A 19,522-nucleotide genomic window follows, 5' to 3' on the forward strand; every position below is an offset into this window, starting at 1 on the left:
ACAAAATAAACTGAAATGGTCAGCCACTTATGTATAAAATGGTTTGATATTATATTATTTATAATATGAAATAATTGAGAATGACATAAATATTGAACATATAAAGAATAATTGAATAAATCATGGCACATCCATTTACTGAAATATGACATAATTATTAAATAACAGATCAAGGGATCAACAAAATAAAATGCTCAAAATATGACAGTAAAAAAAAAAAAAGCAGACAAGAAGAACCTACACTCTACTCCATATCTTATAATAGCCTATAATGGAAAAGAATTTAAAAGAGAATATATATGTGAGTATAATGTGAAACTGAATCATTTTGTTGTGTACTTCAAACTAACACAACATTGTAAATTAACTATGCTTCAAAAGAAGAAACAAAATACAAAATTATCTATTTACAATGATCACAATTTTGTAAAATATACACTGGGAAAATACACCAAAATATTAACAATTTTCTTAGACTGAGTGCCTATAAACAGACTTTTCCTGTACAAAGTTCACTGGGAAGAGCTCTCAGATATACCTATATGGAAGTGAGGGAGGTTGGATGGGATAGAGGGACATGCTGACCTGCAATGTGGCGGCAGTGGATGCTTCCAACAACTCCATAGAATATTTGGGAACCGGAAAAGCCCCTTAAAAGTTATTCCAAATTTAGACAGTGGAGCTAGAACTGTAGATAACTACATCAACCAGCCACTGGATAGACCTGCCCCCTGAAGAAGATGTAACCTTGGTAAGGCAATTCCCCTCTGTGGAATGCAATTTCCAGTAAGGTGGAAAACTTTGAACTGTCAGCTACCACATTCTCAATAGTTGGGGCATAGGTGCATAGCCCTGAAAAAGGGATCTGAACAGATTGTGTGTGTGTGTGTTAGTGGCTGAGGTGTATATGACTCTTTTATGATCCCATGGACAGTAGTCCCCCAGGCTTCTCTGTCCATGGGATTCTCCAAGCAAGAATACTGGAGAGGGTAGCCATTCCCTTCTCCAGGGGATCTTCCTGACCCAGAGATCAAACCCAGGTCTCCTGAAATACAAGCAGATTCTTTTACCATCTGAGTCCATTTCTAAGAGTGAGCAATACCAAAAATTTCTATCCCCACGCTCCGAAGGAATACGTCTTGATACATTTTTATTTCTAGTATCATCTAGTTGTACAGTCAAGAGTAATTGTGCTCATGCTCACTTGCTCAGTCATGTCTGACTCTGTAACCCCTAGTCTGTAACCAACAGGCTCCTCTTGTCCGTGGGATTTCCCAGGCAAGGCTATTGGAGTGAGTCGCCATTTTCTTCTCCAGGGGATCTTCCCAACCCAGGGATTAGAAACCTACGTCTCCTGCATCTCCTGCTTTGCAGGCAAACTCTAACTCTGAGCCATGCTGAGCCACCCAGGAAGTCTTTACAGTCAGGAAGTGATCATTAAATCTTAATTTAAAATACTAAAGTATCAGGACTTTGTCTTTGGAGCTCTCATTTGAATCCCCTTTGTTCTACAAAGCACTGGGGTAAAAGAGAATTAGAGCTTGGCTCAGTTGTCTTTACCAGACATTATTTGCATGATGACAGAAATTGCTTTCTTTTTCATAATAATAAGAATGACACTTCATGGAATATAAATGAGATTGTTCCACTGTCTTGCGTTTTTAATGACTAAATGTTTGTTTCAGATATCATTATAAAGCTTTTCCACCACTTTCATCTGAGAGTCAATCAGAGGTAATCCATTCAAAATTACGGTCGATAACCATGAAGAGTGAATGAAACTGAAATCAATTTGAAGAATGAATTTGAGATGTCCACCCACTCCACTGTACTCACTCAAATAGATCAGCCCTCCTTCTTGATGTTTTCCACAAATACTTGTGCCTCAATTAATACCACACTTCAGTGGACTTCTGTGGCATTTAGGTCACATAATCCTGTAACCAGCACTGAAAATCGACAGGTCATTTGTCTGACAAACAAGGCCAAGATGAATGAAGAAAACTTAATACACTTTTTTTTTCATTCTACCTGATTTTGCTAAGGTTGAGTCCTGGCCGAGAACACAATATATTGCCTCCTAGTTATTATTTCAAGGGGAAAACAATGAAAAATGCTGAATTAGCATCAAGAATGAGAGCTTCCTATAGTGACTCATTTTTCCCCTACTTTCCCTAGAGAGAGTTAGTAACAGTGACCTCATAGAAGGGTATGGGAATGTCAGTGATAAGGACAGCCAAGGTGAGCCCAATTTGGGAGGCCTGATAGAATCTTCAGGGTAGGTGACACTGTGGTTTATCCCCTACTTCCAAAATATCTCCAGAAACCCCACTTTTGAATATTTCCCCAAAGTAACAACAATTGAAAATGAAAAAGGCCTATCTGAAAATTGTACTTGATGCTCACATTGATTTTTTTCTCAACAACCCTAAAGGCAAAGGTTCTATGTAAGGACAAGTCTGTGTGGTTCTTGTCTCCTACTGAAGGAAGCAAACCTCTCAGCCCAGCACAGCTGGTATTGGCTTGTCCCCCTCCCATTCCAGAGTATGGGAACATCTTGTAGCAGCTGGTCCAGACACTGAGGATGAAGAGCTGATCCGTGCTCACCAGGAGACCAGTCTTCCTGACTTCATATGATTCCATCTCTTTTCTGATTGGAACTGCATGTTGCCTGGTAGGTATTTCTTTTTCTAAAAATCCATCAGCCACAGTGGCCTGGATTAACCTTGAAGAACTACTCCTCTTGGTTTTCACTTTTATTCATTATTTGGATGGAGCATTAAGCCTGTTCTTCGGAAGAATGTTATGCTGTATTGTGATAACCTTTTCCAGAATGTCATATACAGAAGGGAGAAATTTTTAATATTTTCAAGCTCTCCTTTTATGTTGAATGGTAACCAAGGGACATACTACTAAGAATAAAATATCAAACTGAAAGTCCTGATTCCTACCACAATGTTATATAGAGCTAGAAAAATCAGATGACTAAAAACTGACCCAAAAGACCCCAAATAATCTTGCAGAGTCTTGTTAAGTCTAACTAGTTTAGGGAAGCCTGGCACTAGACACAGCTGGGTACTGTGTTCTATTTGATTTCTGACATGGTTTGCCCATGATATTTATAGACATTTTTGCATTCTCTAACAATTTAATGCAGCCTGGGGCCAAAACAATTTCCAATAAGCAATTTCAGTGGAAGGGCAATCTAATTCTGGGCAAACCTAAATGTCATGAGCTGGAATTACAAGCCTCTAAAATTCATAATCAAAAATGCAGTCCCTGTTGGGTTTTTTTAGCTATTTTTCAATTAAAGCCCTTTCAAAAATGTAATTTTGGATGAGGTTGATTCAATGAACTCAGTATTTTGTGATATAATCTGAAAAATATAGAAATGCCCAGTAGATGGCAGATCCAAAGAGTGAATTCTGGTAAATGGAAAATGTTGATCTAAGACTAAGGAGTTTTAAGGATTTCTCTGGTGGTCCAGTGGTTAAGACTTAGCCTTCCAATGCAGGGGGTGTAGGTTCAATCCCTGGTTGGGGAGCTAAGATCACACACGACTTGGGGCCAAAAACCCAAAACATGAAACAGAAACAATATTGTAACAAATTTAATAGACTTAAAAAAAATTGTCCACATTAAAAAAAAAAAAAAGCCTAAAGAGTTTTAGAAACCAAATAGAGAACTTATGAATCAGATCATTAAAGTTGTTCTTTTATGATACTAGCTTCAGGAACATATTTTTTAAACTTATTTATTTATTCTAGTTGGAGGATAATAATTTTACAGTACTGTGCATTAATATGAATTGGCCATAGGCATATATTTCTTTTTAAATTCAAATTATCTTACAATGGGTTCAGAGGATTCAACTCTACAGAGTTGAGCTAAGGATGAGAATAAGAACTTGCACTTTTAAAGTGTTTTATAACTTTCAAGTGCTTTTTTGGAAAAGAAGAGACATAAAGACACTGGGATCTTGAGGTCAGAATCCATGGATGAGTCTTATATCTCACCACAGCAGAAATAACTGGCTAATCACCAAACCCTATGCTTCCTTGGCACACAACTAGACTATATATGCTGGTGTCCCCTGAAATTAACTGTCAGTTCAGTTAAGTTCAGTGGCTCAGTTGTATCTGACTCTTGGCAACCCCATGAATTGCAGCACCCCAGGCCTCCTTGTCCATCTACGACTCCCGGAGTTCACTCAAACTCACATCCATTGAGTGCGTGATGCCATCCAACCATCTCATCCTCTGTCGTCCCCTTCTCCTCCTGCCCCAATCCCTCCCAGCATCAGAATCTTTTCCACTGAGTCAACTCTTCGCATGAGGTGGCCAAAGTACTGGAGTTTCAGCTTCAGCATCAGTCTCTCCAAAGAAAACCCAGGACTGATCTCCTTCAGAATGGACTGGTTGGATCTCCTTGCAGTCCAAGGGATTCTCAAGAGTCTTCTCCAATGCCACAGTTCAAAAGCATCAATTCTTTGGCGCTCAGCTTTCTTCACAGTCCAACTCTCACATCCATACATGACTACTGGAAAAACCATGACTAGATGGACCTTTGTTGGCAAAGTAATGTCTCTGATATTTAATATGCTATCTAGGTTGGTCATAACTTTCCTTCCAAGGAGTAAGCATCTTTTAATTGCATGGCTACAATCGCCATCTGTAGTGATTTTGGAGCACAGAAAAATAAAGTCTGACACTGGTTCCACTGTTTCCCCATCTATTTCCCATGAAGTGATGGGACAAGATGTCATGATCTTCATTTTCTGAATGTTGAGCTTTAAGCCAACTTTTTCACTCTCCTCTTTCACTTTCATCAAGAGGCTTTTGAGTTCCTCTTCACTTTCTGCCATAAGGATGGTGTCATCTGCATATCTGAGGTTATTGATATTTCTCCCGGCAATATTGATTCCAGCTGTGCTTCTTCCAGCACAGCATTTCTCATGATGTACTCTGCATATAAGTTAAATAAGCAGAATGACAATATACAGCCTTGACATACTCCTTTTCCTATTTGGAACCAGTCTGTTGTTTCATGTCCAGTTCTAACTGTTGCTTCCTGACCTGCATATAGGTTTCTCAAGAGGCAGGTTAGGTGCTCTGGTATTCCTATCTCTTTCAGAATTTTCCACAGTTTATTGTGATCCACACACTCAAAGGCTTTGGCATAGTCAATAAAGCAGAAATAGATGAAATAGATGCTTTTCTGGAACTCTCTTGCTTTTTCCATGATCCAGCAGAGGTTGGCAATTTGATCTCTGGTTCCTCTGCCTTTTCTGAAACCAGCTTGAACGTCTGGAAGATCATACTTCACTTACTGCTGAAGCCTGGCTTGGAGAATTTTGAGCATTACTTTACTAGCATGTGAGATGAGTGCAATTGTGCGGTAGTTTGAGCATTCTTTGGCATTGCCTTTCTTTGGGATTGGAATGAAAACTGACCTTTTCCAGTCCTGTGGCCACTGCTGAGTTTTCCAAATTTGCTGGCACATTGAGTGCAGCACTTTCACAGCATCATCTTTCAGGATTTGAAATAGCTCAACTGGAATTCCATCACCTCCACTAGCTTTGTTCATAGTGATGCTTTCTAAGGCCCACTTGACTTCACATTCCAGAATGTCCGGCTCTAGATGAGTGATCATACCATCATGATTATCTGGGTCATGAAGATCTTTGTACAGTTCTTCTGTGTATTCTTGTCACCTCTTTTTAATATCTTCTGCTTCTGTTAGGTCCATACCATTTCTGTCCTTTATCGAGCCCATCTTTGCATGAAATGTTCCCTTGTTATCTCCAATTCTCTTGAAGAGATCTCTAGTCTTTCCCATTCTGTTGTTTTCCTCTATTTCTTTGTATTGATCGCTGAAGAAGGCTTTCTTATCTCTTCTTGCTATTCTTTGGAACTCTGCATTCTTATGGGTATATCTTTCCTTTTCTTCTTTGCTTTTCACTTCCCTTCTTTTCTCAGCTCTTTGTAAGGCCTCCAGAAAGCCATTTTGCTTTTTCACATTTCTTTTTCTTGGGGATGGTCTTGATCCCTGTCTCCTGTATAATGTCACAAACCTCCATCCATAGTTCATCAGGCACTCTATCTATCAGATCTAGGCCCTTAAATCTATTTCTCACTTCCACTGTATAATCATAAGGGATTTGATTTAGGTCATACCTGAATGATGTAGTGGTTTTCCCTACTTTCTTCAATTTAAGTCTGAATTTGGCAATAAGGAGTTCATGATCTGAGCCACAGTCAGATCCCGGTCTTGTTTTTGCTGACTGTATAGAGCTTCTCCATCTTTGGCTGCAAAGAACAGAATCAATCTGATTTTGGTGTTGACCATCTGGTGATGTCCTTGTGTAGAGTCTTCTCTTGTGTTGCTGGAAGAGGGTGTTTGCTATGACCAGTGCGTTCTCTTGGCAAAATTCTATTAGCCTTTGCCCTGCTTCATTCTGTATTCCAAGGCCAAATTTGCCTGTTACTCCAGGTGTGTCTTGACTTCCTACTTTTGCATTCCAGTCCCCTATAATGGAAAGGACATCTTTTTTGGGTGTTAGTTCTAAAAGGTCTTGTAGGTCTTCATAGAACCGTTCAACTTCAGCTTCTTCAGCATTACTGGTTGGGGCATAGACTTGGATTTCTCTGATATTGAATGGTTTGCCTTGGAAATGAACAGAGTTCATTCTGTCGTTTTTGAGACTGCATCCAAGTACTGCATTTTGGATTCTTTTGTTGACCATGATGGCTACTCCATTTCTTCTAAGGGATTCTTGCCCACAGTCAGATCAGATCAGATCAGATCAGTTGCTCAGTCATGTCCAACTCTTTGTGACCCCATGAATCGCAGCACGCCAGGCCTCCCTGTCCATCACCAACACCCAGATTTCACTCACACTCACGTCCATCAAGTCAGTGATGCCATCCAGCCATCTCATCCTCTGTCGTCCCCTTCTCCTCCTGCCCCAATCCCTCCCAGCATCAGAGACTTTTCCAATGAGTCAACTCTTCGCATGAGGTGGCCAAAGTACTGGAATTTCAGCTTTAGCATAATTCCTTCCAAAGAAATCCCAGGGCTGATCTCCTTCAGGATGGACTGGTTGGACCTCCTTGCAGTCCAAGGGACTCTCAAGAGTCTTCTCCAACACCACAATTCAAAAGCATCAATTCTTCAGCGTCCAACTCTCACATCCATACATGACCACAGGAAAAACCATAGCCATGACTAGATGAACCTTTGTTGGCAAAGTAATGTCTCTGCTTTTGAATATGCTATCTAAGTTGGTCATAACTTTCCTTCCAAGGAATAAGTGCCTTTAATTTCATGGCTGCAGTCACCATCTGTAGTGATTTTGGAGCCCAGAAAAATAAAGTCTGACACTGTTTCCACTGTTTCTCCATCTATTTCCCATGAAGGGATGGGACCAGATGCCATGATCTTCGTTTTCTGAATGTTGAGCTTTAAGCCAACTTTTTCACTCACCACTTTCACTTTCATCAAGAGGCTTTTGAGTTCCTCTTCACTGTCTGCCATAAGGGTGGTGTAATCTGCATATCTGAGGTGATTGATATTTCTCCCAGCAATCTTGATTCCAGCTTGTGCTTCTTCCAGCCCAGCGTTTCTCATGATGTACTCTGCATATAAGTTAAATAAACAGGGTGACAATATACAGCCTTGACGAACTCCTTTTCCTATTTGGAACCAGTCTGTTGTTCCATGTTCAGTTCTAACTGTTGCTTCCTGATGCTGTGAAAATGCTGCACTCAATATGCCAGCAAATTTGGAAAACTCTGCAGTGGCCACAGGACTGGAAAAGGTCAGTTTTCATTCCAATCCCAAAGAAAGGCAATGCCAAAGAATGCTCAAACTACCGCACAATTGCACTCATCTCACACGCTAGTGAAGTAATGCTCAAAATTCTCCAAGCCAGGCTTCAGTAATATGTGAACCATGAACTTCCTGATGTTCAAGCTGGTTTTAGAAAAGGCAGAGGAACCAGAGATCAAATTGCCAACATCTGCTGGATCATGGAAAAAGCAAGAGAGTTCCAGAAAAGCATCTATTTCTGCTTTATTGACTATGCCAAAGCCTTTGAGTGTGTGGATCACAGTAAACTGTGGAAAATTCTGAAAAAGATGGGGATACCAGACCACCTGATCTGCCTCTTGAGAAATTTGTATGCAGGTCATGAAGCAACAGTTAGAACTGGACATGAAACAACAGACTGGTTCCAAATAGGAAAAGGAGTTCATCAAGGCTATGTATTGTCAAGTAGATACAATGTTTATCTGAGTTAAATTCACCCATTCCAGTCCATTTTAGCTCGCTGATTCCTAGAATGTCAACGTTCACTCTTACCATCTCCTGGTTGAACACTTCCAATTTGCCTTGATTCATGGACCTAACATTACAGGTTCCTATGCAATATTGCTCTTTACAGCATCGGATCTTGCTTCTATCACCAGTCCCATCCACAACTGGGTATTGTTTTTGCTTTGGCTCCATCCTTTCATTCTTTCTGAAGTTATTTCTCCACTGATCTCCAGTAACATATTGGGCACCTACCAACCTGGGGAGTTCCTCTTTCAGTATCCTATCATTTTGCCTTTTCATACTGTTCATGGGGTTCTCAAGGCAAGAATACTGAAGTGATTTGCCATTCCCTTCTCCAGTGGACCACATCTGTCAGATCTCTCCACCATGGCCCACCCATCTTGGGTGGCCCCACACAGCATGGCTTAGTTTCAGTGAGTTAGACAAGGCTGAAACACAGGTCCATGTGATTAGACTGACTAGTTTTCTGTGATTATGGTTTCAGTGTGTCTGCCCTCTGATGCCCTCTGGCAACACCTACTGTCTTACTTGGGTTTCTCTTACCTTGGACGTGGGATATCTCTTCACGGTTGCTCCAGCAAAGTGCTGTTGCTCCTTACCATGGACGAGGGGTATCTTCTCACCACCACCCCTCCTGACCTTGAACGTGGAGTAGCTCCTCTCAGCCCTCCTGAGCCTGCCCAGCCACCACTCCTTGGAAGTGGGGTTGCTCCTCTTGGCAGTCATGTCTGACTCTTTGCAACCCCATGGACTGTAGCCTACCAGGCTCCCCCACCCATGGGATTTTCCAGGCAAGAGTACTGGAGTGGGTTGCCATTTCCTTCTCCGGGGGAATCTTCCTGACCCAAGTATCAAACCTGGGTCTCCTGCATTGTAGGCACATGCTTTGCCATCTAAGCCACCAGAGAAGGCCAAAATTAAATGTGGCCATAGCTAAAGTCTAGCAATGAAGTATGAATGTAAGTATTATGCTACCTTGAGTTTTCCCTTAAAACTTGTGTAATTTATCATGTTCTTTTCCCTTCCATCTCCTTGGGGCAGATAAGCATAGTGATCTTGAAGACGTACGATTGTGAAAACAACACAAAAAGAATCTGAATTTTGGACCAATGCTTGGAGGAGAACTTCCCATCAATCAGGATTACTCATTCAAGATTTTTGCATAGGAAATAATATCTTATTATGTTAAGCACTAAGGACTCTGATTTTATTTTTTTATAGCAGTTTACATTATCTAGACAGCATACTAAAAATCAGAGATATTCCTTTGCCAACAAAGGTCCATATAGTCAAAGCTATGGTTTTGCCAGTAGTTATGTACGGATGTGACAGTTGGACCATAAAGATAGCTAAGTGCTAAAGAGTTGATGATTTCAACTTGTGGTACTGGAGAAGACTCTTGAGAGTCCCTTGGACTGCAGGGAGATCAAACCAGTCCATCCTAAAGGAAATCAACCTAAATATTCATTGGAAGGACTGATGCTGAAGCTGAAGTTCCAATACTTTGGCCACCTGATGTGAAGAATGGACTCATTAGAAAAGACCCTGATGCTGGGAAAGATTGAAGGCAAGAGGAGAAGGAGGCTACAGAGAATGAGATGGTTAGATAGCATCACTGACTCAATGGACATGAATTTGAGCAAACTCCGGGAGACAGTGGAGGACAGAAGAGCCTTGCATGCTGGAGTCCATGGAGTCACATACAGTCATACATGACTTAGCGACTGAAGGAAAACAACATGTTAACTTAACTAATACATCCAGTTTTCCCCTAACTTTGACCTTACTATGCTTCAGTGAATTCCTCAGTAAACCAGGGATGCTAATAATACTTACCTCGAAGGGAGGATGTGTGTAAAGTACTTTCACAATGACAGACACACGGTAAGCTCACAGCAAATGAAGACCATTATCAATCATTCTTCTTGGATATTAAACATTTGACATACATTATCTCATTTAATCCTGAAAATGACAATTGCACTGCAGGCATTATCACTCTCACTCTGTCTCTAATAAAAACTATGATAATAAAAAATACCGGACAATTTCCATGTGCTCAGTACTGTCCCAAGCACTGTACATAATGCTAATCTCATAAACAACACTATGAGGTAGATATTATTATCTTCATTTTACAGATGAGGAAATAGAGACACTGAGTTTACTTCTCATCCTCAAGTCCATACAGCTAGTAAGTGGCGTTGCCTGAATTCAATTCAGGAATGCCAGATCCAGAGTCCTCACTCTTAACTCGTGCTGGTCACTGAAGTGCTTGAAGTTTATTAAGGTCAAAGAAAATACTTGAGATTCTATGTTTGTGAACCCATGGTCTCAGAACCCAAGGTATCAGATGAGAAATGACTGCAATTGCATCAGTCCATCCTAACCAAAGGATCAATAAAATGAATTGAAACCTCTTAAAGCAGAACCAGACCAGTGCTATCTAGAGCCAGTCCTGCCAGCTGAGTCAGTATGGTATGGTGGTTAGGACGTTGGTAGCATTTTGCAACAGCTATGTATTGTGGCCCATTCTAAATAGTGATGTCACATAAAGTCTTGTTTTAATCTTCGAACATGCTCTGAATTCCTGCAAACTCTTGCTGACCACAAAACATGGATGACATTTGCTGAGGTCTCCTGTTTTTGTGAGCCTTTGTGGTGGGCATCACTGTTAACTTAGACATTGCTAACAGACATATCACCCCAACAGCAGGACTGGAGCAGATACAGTGAGACCAGATTTTTGCCTTCTGTGTCTCTGTCATCAGGTCTAAAATGAGTCACCACTGAGAGACTGAAAAGCAGCTTGGTTCCTGGCTTTCTGGGGGAGATTCTAGAACATTAGCGATGCTTAATAATTTAAGTACAGATGTTGCATGGGCTGTAAATGCAACCAATTAACTGAATTCAATTTTTCTCATGAGGAATGTTGTAATGCTATCACAGTGGTTTATCTCATTGCCTTACAGCTCTTGCATAAAAGGTCTATTTTACTGGTAAATGTTTTTGCTTTTATAAAGGCAGAGAAGGTTTCTTCCTCCAGCAAACTCTACATTTAAGTTAAGATTGAACATTACAGAATGACCGATTCATTGTCTAAAATAGATGATTGAGCTTCATTATTTTAAGAGTGAGTTCATTATCTGCCTGCTGCTCAACTCAGTGATTAAAAATAGAATGAAGAATAAGATGTGCTGAAATATAACACTGTATTTCAATATTTTTCTGTTCTTGAGAAGCACTCTGTGCAAAATCATTCCATCAGTCTTCTAAGAGGTACACAGTAGAGAGGTATTACCCTACATTATCAATTAAAGCCATAATCAAGAGCTGAGTTTAACTGAGAATGGCTCCAGAATCCATGTAGGTCATATAAAACCATATTTATTAGAGGATGTATAAATATTAGGGAAGAGGTATGCAGGGTCAGTAGTTTGTTTATAAATGTTTGTTTTATAAAATAAGGTTATGTACCAAATAGGCTTCCCTGGTGGCTCAGAGGTTAAAGCATCTGCCTGCAATGCGGGAGACCTGGGTTCAATCCCTGGGTGGGGAAGATCCCCTAGAGAAGGAAATGGCAACCCACTCCAGTATTCTTGCCTGGAGAATCACATGGATGGAGGAGCCTGGCGGGCTACAGTCCATGGGGTCGCAAAGAGTCGGACATGACTGAGCAACTTCACTTTAACTTTCTTTCACTTTATGTACCAAATACTGCAATGTATATATTATGTTTGTCTAAAACTGTTTACTATATTAATAAAATTAAAAGACGCTTACTCCTTGGAAGGAAAGTTATGACCAATCTAGACAGCATATTAAAAAGCAGAGACATTACTTTGGCAACAAAGGTCCATCTAGTCAAGGCTATGGTTTTTCCAGTTGTCATGTAAGGATGTGAGAGTTGGACTATAAAGAAAGCTGAGTGCTGAAGAATTGATGGTTTTGAACTATGGTGTTGGAGAAGACTCTTGAGAGTCCCTTGGACTGTAAGGAGATCCAACCAGTCCATCCTAAAGGAGATCAGTCCTGGGTGTTCATTGGAGGGACTCATGTTGAAGCTGAAACTCCAATACTTTGACCAACTGATGCGAAGAGCTGACTCACTTGAAAAGACCCTGATGCTGGGAAAGATTGAGGGCAGAAGAAGGGGATGATAGAGGATGAGATGGTTGGATGGAGTCACCAACTCGATGCACATAGGTTTGGGTGGACTCCAGGAGCTGGTGATGGACAGGGAGGTCTGTCGTGCTGCAATTCATGGGGTCGCAAAATGTCGGACATGACTGAGAGACTGAACTGAACTGATATTAATAAAATCCAATATATTACAATGTAAAGATGAGAGAAATGCACAGTGTTAAGAGCTGTGGTATTTGTTTGGTATGATGCTGGGCATTCCCTTAGAGTACGCAATAGAATACCAAGGTTGAACCTTAGGCTCTGGAACTTGTGAACCTTGGGTAAGTTACCTTGCCTTTCTGTTGCTCAGTATACTCATCTGCAAAACATGGAAATAATATTATCTCCCGCATAATATCACTGTAAAAGTTAAGACACTGTGCACAAATTTAGAACAATACCTAGCCTAAAGGAAGTGTTTGATAAATGTTTGCAAAAGGAATAATGATAGTGGGCTTTCTTGGGTGGTATGCATTATTTTTTTTCAATAAAAATAACTTGTTCATTAAAAACTATTGCACTAATCAAAGAGAATGCTCTAGCTTCAAAATATGTTTAAAAGGGAAATAAGATATTATTAAAAGCTATTATATTTTACCTTCCCTAATAGAGATCATATTTTAAGGGGAATGAAAACCAAGATGGCAATGTGGTCAACATCTATTTCCCATTTGTTACTGTCTACCCTGGAAATGTTTTGAGGGAAGGAGGAACAGTCTATGTACCTTACCCAAATTCTAATAGTTAAATCAACTGAAAATTCTATTTTTAAATACAACTTATTTCTGGGAGAGTCATTTACATCATGCAGAAACTTACTGTAACAGTTCAGCTTGTTTTTAGTAATCCATTTAGAGTTTGGGTTGACAAGAAATATGAACTATAAGTTTATAAAGTGAGATACCTGGTATGAAATAAACCATGGGATAATATCTCAGTCTGGTACTTTGAGTATCATGTTAGTTATCACTTGCTCCTTCAAAACCTCCTCAAAACTTATAAGCATAAAAATAACCATTAGTTGAATTCATGTTTCTGTGGGTGACAAGGTAGACTGAGCTCAACTGAGAGCTTCTTCTGGTCTAGACTAGTTTGGGATATTTTAGGTCACATTTCTGGAGCCTTGGCTGGAACAATTGGGCTAAAGTCTCCACAAAGACTCATCCTACAGCAGGCTGAAGCTGAAGCTACAATACTTTGGCCACATGAGGTGAAGAGCCAGCTCACTGGAAAAGATCCTGATTCTGGGAAAGATTGAGGAAGGAGGAGAAGGGGGCCACAGAAGATGAGATGGTTGGATGGCATCACCGACTCAGTGGACATGAGTTTGAGCAAACTCCGGGAGATAGTGAAGGATAGGGAAGCCTGGCCTGCTGGAGTCCATGTGGTCGCAAACAGTTGGACCCAACTTAGTGACTGAACAACAGCAGCAGCAGCACACTAGCCCAAGTTTGCTCAAGTGACGCACACAGGAGTCCAAGAACAAGCGGAACTATGAAAAATCTTTTTGGTTGAGCACTGGAACAATGTTGCTTCCACAATATTCCTTTGGTCATCGCTAGTCACAAGACCAGTCCAGATTCAAAGACTGAAGTGATAGATTTCACTGCTAGATGGAAGGAGCTGCAAAATCACATCACGAAGATGGAGGACAGAGGCAAGGAAGAATCTGTTATCATTTTGCAGTCTGCCCCAGGCAGCCAGCGTCATTCGTAATTATAGAAAAGAGTGCTAAAGAAGAAAAAAGAAGGTCTCCCCCAAGTAGAAGATTATCAACAGTCAATTTTCAAATTGGCTAAGATCCTGATAGCCTTAAAATATTATTTTCAGTTTTCTGGTACCTGGTTGCATTCTATTATCTAATATGAAGTGTAACTTTGTGTAAGTGGAATTATTGGTCATACCCAAACAAGCAGGTATACATAGTTTTTTCAAATTCAATCCATGTGGCTGCAGAGTCTGAGATCCTTAATTTTGCTGCCAAGAAAGGAAAAGCAATGATTTTTAAAAATATATATATAGATATATTATTTGTATATCATTATTATTGCTTCAGTTTGGTCAAATTTTTTTTTTCTTTGAGGGCTTCCCAGGTGGCTCAGTGGTAAAGAACCCACCTACCAAGCAGGAGACATGTGTTGGGAATATCCCCTAGAGAAGGAAATGGCAATCCACTCAAGTATTCTTGCCTGAGAAATCTCATGAACAGAGGAGACTGGTGGGTCCCAAAAGAACTGGACGTGACTTAAACAACAATTTTTTAAAGTATAGTGAGTTTCTTACATCATTGCTTGTTTTTTTACCATAAGTCATGTAGCATTTTAGTTCCCTGACCAGGGATTGAACCTGCACTGCCTACATTGAAAGGTGAAGTCTCACTGGTCTGACAGGGAAATCCCCAGTTTGGTCAGTTGTGAAGGCAACTTTCATAAACGACTTCCCCACATTAGAGAGGGGTAACAGGAGAACAGCTTCAGTAAGACAGTGTGCTGCTGCTAAGTCACTTCAGTCGTGTCCGACTCTGTGTGACCCCATAGACGGCAGCCCACCAGGCTCCCCTGTCCCTAGGATTCTCCAGGCAAGAACACTGGAGTGGGTTGCCATTTCCTTCTCCAATGCATGAAAGTGAAAAGTGAAAGTGAAGTCGCTCAGGTGTGTCCTACTCTTAGCGACCCCATGGACTGCAGCCTACCAGGCTCCTTCGTCCATGGGATTTTCCAGGCAAGAGTACTGGAGTGGGGTGCCATTGCCTTCTTGGATCCATTAATAGAGTTAAGTAGCCAGGGTAAGAACATTTGTGCCCTGGCTACCTTTAGAACCCTCACTTCTAAGATTACATAATTATGTTTCAAATCTTACTAAGATTTATTTTTAGCATTTCAGCAACCGCATCCATCATTCTGCAGTCTACAGGGACAAGGCCCTTGAAAGAGGTCTCATGAACACACAAAGTTAAGGTCGTTGTTACTGCCTGTAACTAAGCAGCACAATAAGCAATGAATACAAAAATAATTTTTTGAGACACACGCAAACAGAAAACATAGCCTTGAAAAGTTTATAAAATGTCACGTGCCTTAAAACTGAACTGTATTAGAAATATAAAAAGCTAGAGGTAGTCCAGAAAAATACTGTGTGTGCTAAGACACTTCAGTCATGTCCAACTCTGTGTAACACTATGGATAGTAGCCCACCAGGCTCCTCTGTCCATGGGATTCTCTGGGCAAGAACACTGGAGTGGGTTGCCATGCCCTCCTCCAGGGGATCTTCCTGACCCAGAGGTTGAACCCATGTCTCTTATGTTTCCTGCACCGTCAGGTGTTTTGTTTTGTTTTGTTTTGTTTTTTACCAAAAATAGTAGTGGAAATCAACATTTGTTAAAGCAATTAGGGATAATAATATCGATCTTCCAGTTGCCTCTGGAATTGCCTCTCTGGCATAATAAATATAGATTAGATTGTCTTTGTCTTTTCATATCACAATATATAGAGGGGGGAAAAAAAAGTAGGAAAACTTTAGAAACAATTACAGGTGACATGAAAAGGAGAGCTGGAAATAACCCACATAACTTAAAATCATAAAACCTGGTAACCGGGAAGATTCACAGAGACCTGATTATCTAACCCTTCATTTTGAAGTTATAAAAACATAAACTAGAGAATTTACTTACCTAAGTTTGCACAGCTAACCGGTGACTAATCTGCTCCCTACTAGCTGATTTTACTACACTTGCCTTGGGGCCTGATCATTATTGCATAGTTAAGTTCCCAGTCATGGTCATTCAGCTTTTATGATATTATTTTAACATATGTTTAAATATTTTAAGTGTATTTCTAAATATTTTAACAGATTGGAAGATTATGAGCTCATAACTAGGGTAAAAGGCTTTCCTGAACATCTGGTTTAAATCTCAATTTACTTCATTATTGAGTTTTCTCAGGTAAAGTTTGGCTAAATTGGGTAACTGGAAAATGTAGGAAAGCCTTCAGCTTCTATAAATGCATTCATCTACATCTCCCTTTCCACTTGAGGTCCTGCTCTGCTTCCAACCAGATATATGGGCTATGACTTCAGGCAATCACACAAGCAAAGGGGCTTTGAACTTTCTGCTTGTTAACAGCCAAAGTGGGCAGTCAGAAAAGTTTTATTGGAAGCACGTGAGTTGTTGATTCTATAAGGACAGAGCCTTGTCCATTAGAAGGAAAGACCACTGGAAAAAGTAATTATACTCTCAGGTATCTCAAGCCTTGGTAGCTCCCATGGCATAAGAACTTCATTCCCATACCCCACAGAAGTACAGTTGCTCTCTACAGTAAACTTTCGACGCCAATTGGGGGAACAGGGTTCGGGCTGGGGAGAGAGGATTGGAAAAACAAGAATAAAATAAAGGGCAAACATCATTTGACAAGCACAATGGGTCTTGGGAGGGGAACTGAGTACTAAACAACAGAGGAAAAAGAGGTGTTGATGCAGTTGAAGGAGACAGAGAATTCTAGAATGAAGAGTAACGTAAGGGGACACTGCAGATATGGTTATGGATTATAAATTATTTTTCCTTTTAATAAACAAGGGGCTTTCTTGGTGATCCAGTGGCTGACTCCATGCTCCCAACACAGAGGGCCTGGGTTTGATCTCTGGTAAGGGAACTAGATCCCACATGCCACAATAAAAGTTTTCGAGCCGCCACTAAGACCCTGAGCAGCCAAATAAACAATTAAAAAAAAAAAAAAGCTAAACAAATAATGTGATTATTATTCTCACTTGCTTGATGATCCTCCTTTGTATGTAATACCTTTCAGAGACTGGGCTTCCTGGGGCCCCAAACTTTACTGGGTTACGGCACCCTCTTTCTTCCCCCATTTTCAACTCATACTCCTAAACCTGCATTCCCACTGCCCAGCTTCCTGTTCCTAGAAACGTCTACTTGCTCTGCCTCTGGCCCCGCCCCTCACTCTGCCTTTGGCCACGCCCCTCACTCTGCCTCTGGCCCCGCCCCTCACTCTGCCTCTGGCCCCGCCCCTCACTCTGCCTTTGGCCCTGCTCCTCACTCTGTCTTTGGCCCCGCCCCTCACTCTGTAGGTTTGTGTTGCGACATAACCTCTCTGTTGACATGGAGCAAAGAGTAGCAACTGCATGATAGTACAGCTTAAAATAAGTACTACCATAGAGAAAAAATTAAAATATCAGGACTTGGGAGGAAATACATCTGTGGGAGACAAAGGAAATGAAAAGGCTGTGAAGTGTTGCCACAATTAAAATGCTGATTCTAAATCTGTTTGAACTTAAAAGCTCCCCCTTTTTTTTTCCTGAGCAATCATATGGCCCATATTCTAAAAGTGTTAGCTTAGACATTCTGCTTAAAATACACTTTGATTAATTCTGAATTATTCAGCGTTAATAGGGTATTGCCAGTTATTTTCTTTGTGTTTCAAGCCTCCAAAATCACAAAGTAGAGTTCAAATGATTCCGAATAAAATAATCCCTAAATGAAATGTGAACTTGGCACTACCAGCAGTGTACCAAACATCAAGGATGTTAGATATGCAAGGCTGGGTTGCTTGGACAGTTGGGAAAGAAAAGGAAACTTCTTAAAAGATGTATGAAATCCATCTCAGGATGGAATTCTGTTTTAAATGGTTTGGATGCTACAGGGTTTACAGACAGCAGTGTTAATGGACTGTGGCATTAATAGGTTTCTGGGAGGTGTAGAGGACTACAGTTTTCTGAGTAGGATGACAGCTCTGTTGGGGGATAATGCTCTGGTAAAAATGTGCTGGGGAAAACCAAGATTTTTATTGTTACTCACCAGGATTCCCAGTGGAGAAATAGCATGATGCAGTGAAAAGAGTAAGATTTCTGCACTGTTGCCCTGGGTCTAATTACAATTCTGCTTCTTACCCAACCATGTGGCCATGTGCATAGGGTGAGTGACTGAACTTCAGTTTCATATTCTATTTGACATAGAGTAGATACATAAGCACTGATAACTGCTAACATTGCTTTTAAGACAGGAGAGGTGGGTTCGATCCCTGGGTTGGGAAGATCCCCTGGAGGAGGGCATAGCAATCTACTCCAGTATTCTTGCCTGGAGAATCCCATGGACAGAGAAGCCTGGTGGGCTGCAGTCCAGGGGTTTGCATAGAGTCAGACACAGCTGAGCAACTAACCCACACCACACACACACACACACACACACACACACATTCAGTGCCTAGAGCAATGGTTTGAAGTCACGTTGTTCTCTCATACCACTTTGGGTTGGCTGTGGGACATGGAAGAGCTCACCTGATTGAAAAGGGATACAATTTCCTGCATAAAAATGGGAATATCAGCTCTAATCTCTTCTAACAAACCATCCTGTATGACTGGGACTGAGGTCCCAGTATTAGCCAGGGGTATTAATATTAGCCAGGGGTATTACTCATGGCTCAAAGATACCACATGAACACGGAAGAGTCCTGGGAAGGAGGGCTCAGCTTCAGAGTCCAAAACAGGAGACAAGTCAAACTCAAACCCCTTTGCAAATGCTTATAATGACTTACATGAAACTTCAGGGCAACTTGAGACAACAGTTACACATTGAAATATGTCCTCTGCCTTCCACAGCATCAATCACTAAATACTTGTTGACTGCCCGCTACTTTATTAGAAAATGGACATTTCCCCTCTTACAGCATTTAATATTTGAAACTGAGATAAAAAATATTCATATTTTAAATTGAGCTAAGGTATTTCTCATGTTTATGGTCTTTAGATCAGATCAGATCAGTCACTCAGTCATGTCCAACTCTTTGCGACCCCATGAATCGCAGTAGCCAGGCCTCCCTGTCCATCACCAACTCCCGGAGTTCACTCAGACTCACGTCCATCGAGTCAGTGATGCCATCCAGCCATCTCATCCTCTGTCGTCCCCTTCTCCTCCTGCCCCCAATCCCTCCCAGCATCAGAGTCTTTTCCATGAGTCAGTTCTTTGCATGAGGTGGCCAAAGTACTGGAGTTTCAG

General features: G+C 40.9%; 1 long non-coding RNA gene across 1 annotated transcript; it reads left to right on the forward strand.

The window, feature by feature from the left end:
• The first annotated feature begins 2,226 nt into the window (after positions 1-2,226).
• LOC133235809 (uncharacterized) lies at positions 2,227-10,669 on the forward strand. Its single transcript, XR_009732675.1, has 3 exons — positions 2,227-2,278; positions 2,544-2,674; positions 9,379-10,669. It is a non-coding gene; the product is annotated as an uncharacterized LOC133235809 (long non-coding RNA).
• The last annotated feature ends 8,853 nt before the right edge of the window (positions 10,670-19,522 follow it).

This window comes from Bos javanicus, chromosome 2 (assembly GCF_032452875.1).
Source record: "Bos javanicus breed banteng chromosome 2, ARS-OSU_banteng_1.0, whole genome shotgun sequence".
Lineage (NCBI taxonomy): Eukaryota > Metazoa > Chordata > Mammalia > Artiodactyla > Bovidae > Bos > Bos javanicus.